Source organism: Dermochelys coriacea, chromosome 22 (genome assembly GCF_009764565.3).
Source record: "Dermochelys coriacea isolate rDerCor1 chromosome 22, rDerCor1.pri.v4, whole genome shotgun sequence".
Classification (NCBI taxonomy): domain Eukaryota; kingdom Metazoa; phylum Chordata; order Testudines; family Dermochelyidae; genus Dermochelys; species Dermochelys coriacea.
This window is the reverse complement of record NC_050089.1, coordinates 1,961,703-1,972,875: the sequence shown is the minus strand read 5'-3', so window position 1 is coordinate 1,972,875 and position 11,173 is coordinate 1,961,703.

The following is an 11,173-nucleotide window of genomic DNA, read 5'->3' as shown; positions in this document are numbered from 1 at the left end:
GCTCCAAACAGTTGACCAGCAGTTCCGCCAATTCCTAATGCAAGGCACCAGCCTCCTTTGGATTAACTAGGCAGAGTATCTAGTGTGGCGAAGCGCGACTGTTCTTAATGTTTCCTCTGAATATTGTGGGAGTGCCTCAGTTTCCCCTAGGCAGTTCTTAAGTATCTAGGTGGGGGGATAAGGGTGTATAATCGTTGCAGAGCCCTAGAGGGCAGGGGTCTGGACACAGAGAAGGGCCGACACTCTGTTTCCTGGTAACTGTTGGCCTGGGCCTTCCCCCCTGCAAGGTGAGAGCTAAAGGGTTGGAGAACAAAGGAATCCGGTGACCTCCTGGCCCTGGAAAGGGACAAAGCCCAGAGGAGGGGGGCTGGAGACAGTTTCAGGTTGGGGCTGGCTGAGGACATGGAGTGAAGTGCAGACAGGGTTGTCTGGCTCATGGTCCCCCAAAATGGACCCAGCTAAGGGGTCTTGTTCTCTGTACCTACAAGCTCTGTGTTAGACCATGTTCCTGTCGTCTAATAAACCTTCTGTGTTACTGGCTGGCTGAGAGTCACGTCTGACTGCGGAGTTGGGGGGCAGGACCCTCTGGCTTCCCCAGGACCCCGTCTAGGTGGACTCGCTGTGGGAAGCGCCCGGAGGGGCAGGGGATGCTGGATGCTCCGAGGTCAGACCCAGGGAGCCGGGTGAGCTGTGTGTCCTGCAGACAGGCTGCTCCCAGAGAGAAGATTCTCCAGAATCCTGCCTGGCTTCGTAGGGAGCAGGTCCAGAGCATCGCCCGGGGATGCCGTGAGAGAGGCACCAGCCTCCTTTGGATTAACTAGGCAAAGAATCTGCTTCTGATGCCAACTATTGCTGTGCCTTTGGGAACGCTCCCCAGTGCAGAGGGAGCCAGGCTGGGAGGTCCCGTTACTCTTTAAGTGGGTCTCTGACACGCTGGCAGCTTGCCCACGCCGAAAGCATGAGAAATGAGACACTTTCCATCTGCCAAGTGCCATCCACCAGCTACAGAATCCAGGCTCTAAAACAACACTTCCCTGGTGCGTCCCCTGATGGGAACTGTGAAACCACCTGCCCCTGCCCACCCTGTTCCCTGATAGACCTGAGCCGTTCTGGCGCATTATGGACCTGTCAGTAAGCAATGCTAATGGACTAAGAGACACGGGAGAGCCGCCACCCAGGAGACAGAGAGAGGGTATGCACAAGGAGGGAGAGAGAAAAATTCCCTATCACACATCTCCCTATTCCTCTGTTTGAACCCTAAGGGTAGCTGCCCTAAGGCCAGTCTGTTCGGCAGGGAGCTCCCCCCTCTGACACAGTGCAGTGTGTCATACAGGGAGGCACCATTTCACCCTCCCATCCCACCCCAGCCCTGGTCCCAGTGAATGATTGTTTCAAGGATGTAACTCCAGATCTGCCCCATGCTCACCAGCCAACCTGCCCGGGGATGGAGCTCTGCACCGCCCCCTTTGAGAGCGTGGGCTGAGGCTGCTGGAGCCAGGGGGAATGGCCCGTTGTAGGGCTAATAGAGGGAGCGCGAGCTGAGATTTGTGAGCTGCCACCCCTTCCTTGGATAAAGCAGCTGAACAGGAGACAGGGCTCCGCGGCACTATGGGGGAAGGCGCATTTCCAGCTGGCTTCAAAGGCAGCAATTTCTGCAGCAGGGAGCAAAGAAGTGACACTCCATCCCGAGGGAGAAACGCTGCAAGGACAGGGGGGCAGGGAAAGGAGAAACCCCTCCAACTGAAGTGTGGGAGCTGAAATACCTGTGCTCCCTTCCTCCCCCATGCACAAGAGTTTCCCCTGAACAGCACCCCAGCTCGCCCTTTGGTGAGCACCTTGGCTGGGAACTCACCAACACCGCAGACTCTTTGCTCTCGCTGGTGCCCCAGCTCAGAGTGCCTGATCAGTGCATTGCCAAGCTGCTCTGGGGCTGGGAGCTCTGTGGCATCCACTAAGGTCTGGTGAGGGAAGGGTCAGCATCATTGTCCCCATGATACAGACAGAGAAACTGAGGCTAACTCCATCCCTGCTATAATATTGGCTCTAGTGGAAGCAGAATCAGCCACCAGTGAACACCCAGGAGTCTGTGCCAGAGCCAAGACAGCAAGCCATGGCCTGATTCTCTGCAACTCTCCTCCCGATACAGGGACGGGGGTGCAGTAAAGTGACTCTGTACCCTTGACCCTAAGAGCACCCCAGTGCTGGTGAGCCCAAAAGGTGGCCTGTAATCTCACTGGGAAACTAATAACTCACTGATCATTGATATTTTGCATGATGTACATCTAGCAAACCCTCAAAGGACATTACAGATCTAGCCTGGAAATATGTTCTTAATATGTGCTTGGCAAGCAGCCATGCCTGTACCAGACAGAAGCACACGGCACCGCCTGCTTGAATGTGTCGCCGGTGTGAGCCCACAGACAAAGAAAAGCACATTTACATGCAAGGTGAACAAACCCATCTGGAGAGCAAGTGGGGGGGGGGGAAGAGGACAACTTCAGTCTTGACAGGGGATGGAGCCCGCAGCCCAGAAAGCCTTCCTGCCTCGTGAAGCAGGGCCCATGAAATATGAGCTGATATGAGAAGAAAGAAAAAGCCATTTTGGCCTCCATCGTTTGAGAGACTAAAGGGGCCAGAGCTCTTGAAGTCACAGAATGACGGGTCCCTCGCGCAAGGGGGGCTGAAGCCTCTGGGAACGGAAGAGAGGTGAGAAACCTGCTTAGGCGAAGATTGTCACTTGCTGAAATTGTTAGTCTTAGAAGTGTCATTTTTCTTGTATTTGATTTTTTGTAACCCTTTCGATCCTTACTCCTTATACTAGGAATCACCCAATTCTAGGCCCTTTGGTTTAATACATTTAGTTTACATGTACTGTAAACCAGTGCAACACTTCGATTAAAACACTTTGTTAACCCAAGTTAAGCTGCTAGGTACTGTCTTTCTGAGGGAGCAACAAACTTAATAAAGACTGTAAGCATCCAGTCATAGGGCTGGACAATCCAGGATAAACAGTTTGGGGGAAATTGGAGAATGGGAGGGTGTTGGTGTCACTCTACAAAAATCACTTGTGTGCTGGAAGCCAAGGTGGGCCCTGCATGCTTTCAGGCTGGCTGTTGATGTCAGGGCTGCGAGCACAGAAGCACAGCACTGAAGGCACCCTGAGTTGCAGGGCAGGCAATGACATGACCCCTTGCTGGTCTGGGTTGAACCCCAAAGCAGCCCAATACCCCCTTGCAATCCCCATATCCCAGGGCTGTGCTTGACCTGGCCTGGCCTCTTGAATAACTTAGACAAAGCTTAGGCTCTGGAATCCTAGCTCAAGCCTTATGCACTAGGTGCCAGGGAACCCCTCTGGGAGGGTGGGCACTCACCTCCTGAGTGCCTCCTGTTAGCTGGGTGCAATGCTGTAAGCTCTCATGCAGCAGGTGCCCCCATAGGGGGTTGACCTCACTAGGCAGGTCTTCAGAGGCTCAGCTTTCCAGCCAAGTCACTCACAGTCTCAAATGGATGAGCCCCTTCCAGGGTAGCAAAGGGTTCAGCACTCTGTCTGCCCTCACCAGGAATTTCAGCCCTGGCTCTGGGCCCCTTTAAGTCCTGCCCTTCACTTGAGCTTCCCAACAGAGCCTTGTCCTTCTCAGGGCTTAGACCACATGGCTAATGATCAGCATGGGGAGCCAGTCTCACCCACTACTCCAGGTCCCAGCCCAGCCATCCTTTGCCAGCAGCCACACACTGCTCCCTTCAGTTTGCTGCTGCTGTTCCCAGGACCTTTCCCTATGCAGCCCCCTCCTCTTCACCTGGCCTCAGTTCTCAACTCCTCTCTGTATGCAAGTCCCACCAACACCCTCCTGCCAGCACACCACTTAGCTGTGCCTCACACCCTTCCCTGCTCTTCTGACCCTAGCCAGGGACTGCCCAGATCAGCCTTGCAGCTCCTTTTATCTGAGCCTGCTGTGCTCTGATTGGCTGTTTCCCTGCAGCCTCCCTAGGCAGGCCTGGAGGACCCACCTTTTCTGCTCCTTCCCAGGGGAGGGGTGTTGTAGGACTACGGGGCCTCAAAGGGTCTGGTGCATCCAGCCCCACCCTCTGCCAGCCCTCACTTTACATAAATCGGGGGTGGCCAAACATACTGACCCTATGAGCCGCCTATGACAATCTTCAGAACTTGGAGAGCTGAGGCGTGTCTGCCAGGGCTTGGGGCTTCAGCCCGGCTCCTGCTGAAGTCCCGAACCCCAGCAGGCATGCCTCAGGGGGCTGAAGCCCCGAAACCTCCCTCCCCCAACCACACTGCTGCAAGGCAGAGGCTCCAAGCTCCCCTCCCCCCCAAGTCGGGTAGGAGGAGAATGCAGGGGGTTGTGGGGGGTTCCGTGAGCCACACTTTAACTGTAAAAGAGCCACATGTGGCTCACAAGCCATAGTTTGGCCACCCCTGACATAAATACAGACTTGAAGGATTGTTATTTGTGGCCTGTCTGGACTCCAACAGCAGCTTCCCAGTTGTGGGACTTATGGGCCCTCCAGTACATGTGGCTCTGGGATCCCTTCCGGGATGCACGCAGCCGGGGATGGCATTAGCTCTAGTGGTAGAAGCAGGCCCATGAACATCAGGACTCCTGGGCTCTCATCTGAGTTAAGGTCCTTATAAGAACTTTCCAAACATTTGATAGCAAGGGCATTCAGTTAAGGCACCCACCAGCTGTAACTCAGCCGCTGGATTGATAGCGGCCTCTCCTCCTCTTTTCTTTGCGGCTGAAGTGCTGCTTTTGGACCAGAACTTCTAAGAGCTTTAAGCTTGTGCAGCCAACTTCACTTTTTGAAGAGCCCCTGTGCAGGTGGAGCTGGAGATGACTTCCTGCAGTGTGCTGGTTTCACACATAACATCTGTGATCCCCTTCACCACCTCACTACGCTTTGCTCTTCTCACAGGAGTCCCCAATTTCATGGTCTGGGCCAGGGAGTTTTGTATGTGGAGATACACTAGCTCTGTGCCTACAGACCCGGGCAGAATTGGAGGCACATGAAAACCTATTGAAGGATGGGGAGTGGGGACCAAATACCTTCGGAGAGCTAGGTGTCTAACCGGGAATGTATTAAAGGCACCAAAGCTCTGTTAATGCAGAGATATGGTTGCCCAGTTAAAGGTTCTTCAGGCCCTTCCTGGAAATACAAAGGGGTACTTGGCCCCCCAGAGCTGGAGTCACTACTGCCCCATGCCTGACCCCCTTGTGTGAGACTCATCCCGCTCCTGTCCCTGGCCATTCCCTGAGAGATGTGCTGTGAATGGGAGGCATGTCGCTCTCCCCCCACTGCCCCGCCTAGGCAGGACAAGGAGTGTGGGGGAAGGGAAGAGGACTATATGGCAGGTTTAAATGGGAGGTAAATCTGTGGGGTTGACAGGCTACCCCACTCCAATCTCCCTTTCCCTCTGCCACCCACTTTCATGTCCCCAATCCCAACCTCTCATCCCTTTCCTTCCATGCCCCCCAGTCTCTATCCTCTTCCCCTGACCTGAGCTCCCCCCAAAACCTCTCCCCTCCTCTTAATCCTCTTCCCCTAATCCCACCCCCTCTCATTGCAGCCCCAAACCTTTCTCCCCTTATTGCTTCCACATAATCCCCACTCCACACATCTCCCTGCACCTCCCAATCCCCACACCCCTACACTACTTCAATTCTATTATCCACCCCCTCACATTCCTCATCCCTGCTCTGACCCCCATATTCTCTAGTTTTGCACCAAAGCCATTAGGAGAATATGAAAATGTTCTGAGCAGCTCATACTAGGGGCTGGGTATTAGGAATCCTTTCACCAAATGACCCAATGATAATGATTGCTTTCCTTTGATCCCACTCAGTCCCATTGTTCACAATGATTACTTTAGCTTAACTGCTTACTAGAATTGTTCATTTTACCTATATTTAATCAATGATCATTTCTTTGAAAATACTTCTAGAGTCAGAGTCTGCAAAGAGATTTTAGAACACTCTAAAATATCGCTCTTAAACCAGAAACACTGGTCTCAGGGTGAAACTTCCAGAAGAAGCTGCTGTAGAAGGCAAGGATCATGTATAAGACACAACCCCTGAAAGCTGACAAGGATAGGGCTTGACCTCACAGTACATGGGTATGGCCAAGTTCAATAACCACAGCGTGTCTTCTTGAGCTACCCAATTACCAGAACAGGAGGCTGCTTGGCAACCTCTTTGGCTGTTAACAGACCTTTAATCTTGCAGCACATATGTATTTTATTCTCTTTGGCTTGAGTTACTGACACGCTCAGCTAGAGTTGCTAACTTAACAATGAGTAAATTCTTTAATATAACCCCATCCTCTGCCACCCCAAATGGGCAGTGAGTGCTATGCAATACCTCAGATAAACCCAAGCGACTGATATCAGTTTGGGGAGGATTCAAACTATCCTTTGAGACCCAGTATGCACAAAAAAGGTTAGAAGAACCTGGTGATTTTGTAAACGTGTTTTAGGCGGGCTGTACCCTAGGAACCCTTTGTTCAAATGACCCCAAGTCTGATTACTAGCCTTGCCCTGCACCCCCTGGGGAAATGGAAAATTTGAAGACCATCCAAGTCAGCATGTGGGTTTTAGAGAACTTAGAACTGTTTGTCTTTTAAACAGGAAGCAACTCTCAACTATAATTATAGCAGAGCTGCCACTTCACTATAAAATTGCCAGTGAAATACAGGCCCCAGGGGAGTCAATGGGAGTTTTGCCATAAACTTTAATATGACCAGGTGTGATGGGGTGAAGGGGGCCAGGTGGACCAATTAACCACCGAAGCTGCACTTGGAGGAGGAGCCAAGGAACAAGGAGGACTAATTAAAGGATGAGGCCCCACTGGGACAGGAGCAGGCTGGGGCTAGGGCTGGTATAAAGCCAGGTAGCTGAGGGTAGAAGGGGGCTGTAAGGAGGAGCTTGCAGTTACTCTCTCTGGGGCTAGGGTGAGAAGGGGGCTTGACCTTAAGGAGGCTGGAGAAGGAGCCTGTTAGAGGCAATGTAGGAAGATGTCCAGGGAAGCAGCAGCAGCAGCAAAGATAGGACAGTGCAAACCTTAGCCACTGGTTGTGGGGTTCTGGGCTGAATCTTAGAGTAGAAGGTGAGTCTGGGTTCCCTTACCATCTGCTGGGGTAGTGGATTGGAAAACTCCTTGGGATGCTACTGAGACTTTGGTACATAAATAGTGACCTGGCCAGAGGGTCAAGCCACAAAGAGGAAGCTGTGAAGTCCTGAGAGAGAGAGCACCCACAGGAAGGGATGTCAGACTGGCAGAGCTAATCCCCAGCTGTGGTCACAAGGAGGCATCTAGTGGTTAATGGAGCACCTCATGATGCCAGCATTTTGCCAAGCATATCTAATCCTGTGGACTGTGTCTGGATCTAAAGAAGGCCAGAATTGGCAAAGGTGCTGCATGCTTAGGAGTGAGGCACTCCAGGGCTTGGGTGACTGAGATGAGCCTGTTGTGAAGGCATAAGGTAGTCTTCAGCATTTCTGATTGGTCCTGTGGCTTGTTGGATCTCTCTACTATGAATGTTCTTGCTTTCAAATGTTTGAGGTGGGATGTTTTAATCTTAACTTATAATTTCTGTGTTCTATTTAAAAGCTTTTTAAAACAAATCTAAAAGCTCATGTGATATGTCTACACTGGCAACTGAATGGCAAAACTTTTGCCTTTCAGAGGTGTGGGGGGGGGGGGGAGGAACACCCCGAAAGACAAAAGTTTTGGTGACAACAAGCGCCCGTGTGAACAGTGCATTGTTGGCAGGAGCGCTGACAAACAGAGGTTACACGGCACAACATTTAGCGGCACGACTGTAGCAACGTAGCAGTGTCGTTAAAAGCAGTGTAGTGTAGACATAGCCTAAGATTCTTATAGCCATAACTCTGAAAGGGCTGGGTATATATGGACAGGTCTACACTTCAAACTCTTGCTGGTGGAGCTGGGGTGTGACTTTTTCCCTCCCTCCCCTAAAACATTTCTGTACTGGCAAAAGACCTAGGGAAGTGGTATGACACTGTATGGAATATGGGAGACGCTCTATGATATTATGGATACCAATGTCCACAATAGTGTAAAATTGCAATGAATTGTGTCAGATATGCAGTGTGAAGTATCTGTGGAAAATATTATAATTTGCCAAGTATGATGATCTTGTTTATATGCTGGTATCACCTTTTGTTTTGGGAGTTATAGATATGTATATGGTACATCTGTATTTCAGACTTGTGTTGTCTCCTGGTGACAGCGGCAGACAGATTGGTATCACCATTGAGCCTGCTTGATGGCCCATCAAGGGACATCACTGTACAATGAACCCATGCAAAGGGCTAGGGGCTACACCTTATGACTCAGCAAAGCATGCAGAGCATGCCTATGATCGAACTCTAAGGGCACGGCGCATCACTTGCAGATGTAGAGTGCTGGGAGTTAAACCAGCCTTTGGAGACAGCAGCAGGGAAAGCGCTGCCGTGTGTTTACACTGTCAGCTGCAAGCGCAGTGGCGTGGCCACATTAGCAGCTCTTGGAAAGCCACAGAGAGCAGTGCATTGTGGTAGCCATCCCAGTGTGCAAATTGCTGCAGTGTGTTTTTCAAATGGGGGGCGGGGATTGGGTGGAGTGTGACAGGGAGTGTGTTGTGTGTATGTGCGGGAGAGACACTGTTTTGGGGGACAGAGAGTGTGTCAGAGGCTCTCTTGTAAGTTCAGAGAGCATCAGGGGGAAACCCCAACATCAGCTCCCCAACCTGCCCTAGGCCTGCCTCGGCAGCAGCATCATTCCACAGTTATGGCTGCTTTGTCCCGGAGCAGACAAGCAGCCGGCTGTTAGAAAGGGAGCTGTGAAAGGGGATATCCCCATGCCTGCAGCCAAGGTCAAAACAATGACCAGAGTGGCCACTTGACTTCAGGGGATTATGGGACATTTCCAGAGGCCAATCACAGCGCAGTAATGCAACACGTCATCCACACTGACACCCGGGCATTTCAGCCAGGGTGCAGCAAGCTTCATTCTTCTGGTGGAGGTGGATTACCAGAAGCGCTCCTGCTGCAGAGTCCTGGCATTCTATGTGCCTTGCCAGTGAGGACCCCTCAGGAGTTAGGGTGCCCGGGGTTGATTTAATGTGCTCTGACTTGCAAGTGTAGCCAAGGCCTAAGGCTTGCATGCCAAGTGCTGGGCAGCTTGTGTTTGGAACAAAGGAAATACAAGCTGCATGACAAAAGACTATAAAAGGCAGCTGTATCTATTCTTCTCCATTTTATGTTCATTCCTGCTTCTTGCCTCTGGAGGAACTTAGCTACAAACTGAAGCTCTGAACAAAAGACTGAATGACCCATCCAAGCTGTGAATGTGTTCCAGAGGGACTTTCAAGCCAGTACACTCACCAATACTGCTAAGAACCTGATGCATGGACTTTGAATCTTTGTATGTATGTGACTGCTTTACCATTTAACATCTCTCTTCTTGTTCATTCTTTTTTCTTTACTATAAGCCTTTAGTTTTAGACACTAAAGGATTGGTAAGATCCAAACTAATACTGACCTGGCAATGTGGCTTGGCCATTCAGGTTAAGAAGAACATTTTGTATAGTGAGCAGAGTTTTTAAAATAGGTCCAGAACAGTGAGAAGTTATGTGCTGACTTGGAGCCAGAGAACTGGAATGCAATGTAGGGGCTGTGTGATTTCTTCCCCCCCCCCCCCCCCCCGACCCCCATACACACACTTCTTGATAACCAGTGTGGAGATCCGAAGCACAGTTTGACTGGTTGGGGAGTTTAACTTCAGTGTTTCCCAACACTGGTGGGGAAAATCTGCTCTCCTTTTTGCAGCCTGCCCTGACCTTGGCATTTCCAGGGAGGGCTGCCCCAGGCACACTGAGTCACAACTGGTGTAAGCTATACCTGCGTCTACACTAGGAGGGTTTGCCAGTAGGGCTCTACCTGATAACTATACAAGCAAACCTTTTGTAGGGTAGACTAGGCCTGGTAGTGTGGTGTTGCTCCAGAGTTCCTGAAAACCTTTTAACGCTCCAGTCACTGAGATGCATTTTCAGCCTTAACTCCAGCTGAATACAGTTTATCTTGCCATTTGGAATTCCAGCGCCAGAAGATCATTAAGATTCAAGGTGAATAACAAAGCTTTCAGGATGCAATCAACAGAGTCAATTTAAACACCAGGGAAGAGCACACACAGATTTATTACCAACCTGATTACTACACATTAAATACAAATATCGCAGTGATTTACAAAGAATAAACAGTAGGATCAACCTTTAAAGGTCTTGATTAGACTGGAATTCATTTGCCCTAGAGTCCATTTTAAGCTGGAATTGGTTACACTGGCAGCTTTAGGGTGCGGTTTTGATTCTTGTTTTCTCCCATCACCTTACAGATATAACTTCTTGGATCACTTCTATAGACTCAGATTCCTTTGTTTCTTGTCTCCCCCATGGTAATATCACAGTCCATATTAACAGCCTAGGAAGTGGTCTCAATGTCCCATTCTCGGTATTGCCAATCCCAACTTTTCCAAAAAAAAAAACCAAGTTGGGCCATCCATAATCATGAAACTGGCTTAAATCATAAGGTTTTTTTTGGAGAGATATACACACTAGCCCTTCCAGGTCATGTTTTTCTTTCCAACCAGGAGGGCAAGAAACTTTCTTTTCCATCTGAATGGAAAATGAGTCCCACAGTCACATGACTTCAAGAACCGGGGATTTAAGTAAACCACCAAACAGCAGGAGATTTACCATGAATTTTGAGTGTTGGCCACACTGCAGCCTGCCTGGAAAGTAGCAGTTACTGCAGTTTCACCTGAATTCTCTTGTCAGATTTGGGGCCCATGGGTGTTGCAAGAGGCTGGCAGGTCTGGGAAAGAAAGCAGCTGGTTTTCTGGTTTTAAAAAGAGTGATAAACAAGGAAACTTCTGCTGTGGGTGAAAAATAATGGTCTCTGGTGCAGGGTGAGCATCACATCAGTCAGGGGTGAAGACCCTTGCTTGGTGTTGACATGCTGGTAGCAAAGTGATGCTGGGTACTATCAAGTTAGGTTTGCACCCAGCCTCAGCATGCTGCACCTGGCGTTGGAGGGCTATGAGGGAGGGGAAGGAGAGACATTGTCTTTCAGCAGGAGCAGTGTTCACAGAGTTAGCAGTGGAATAGC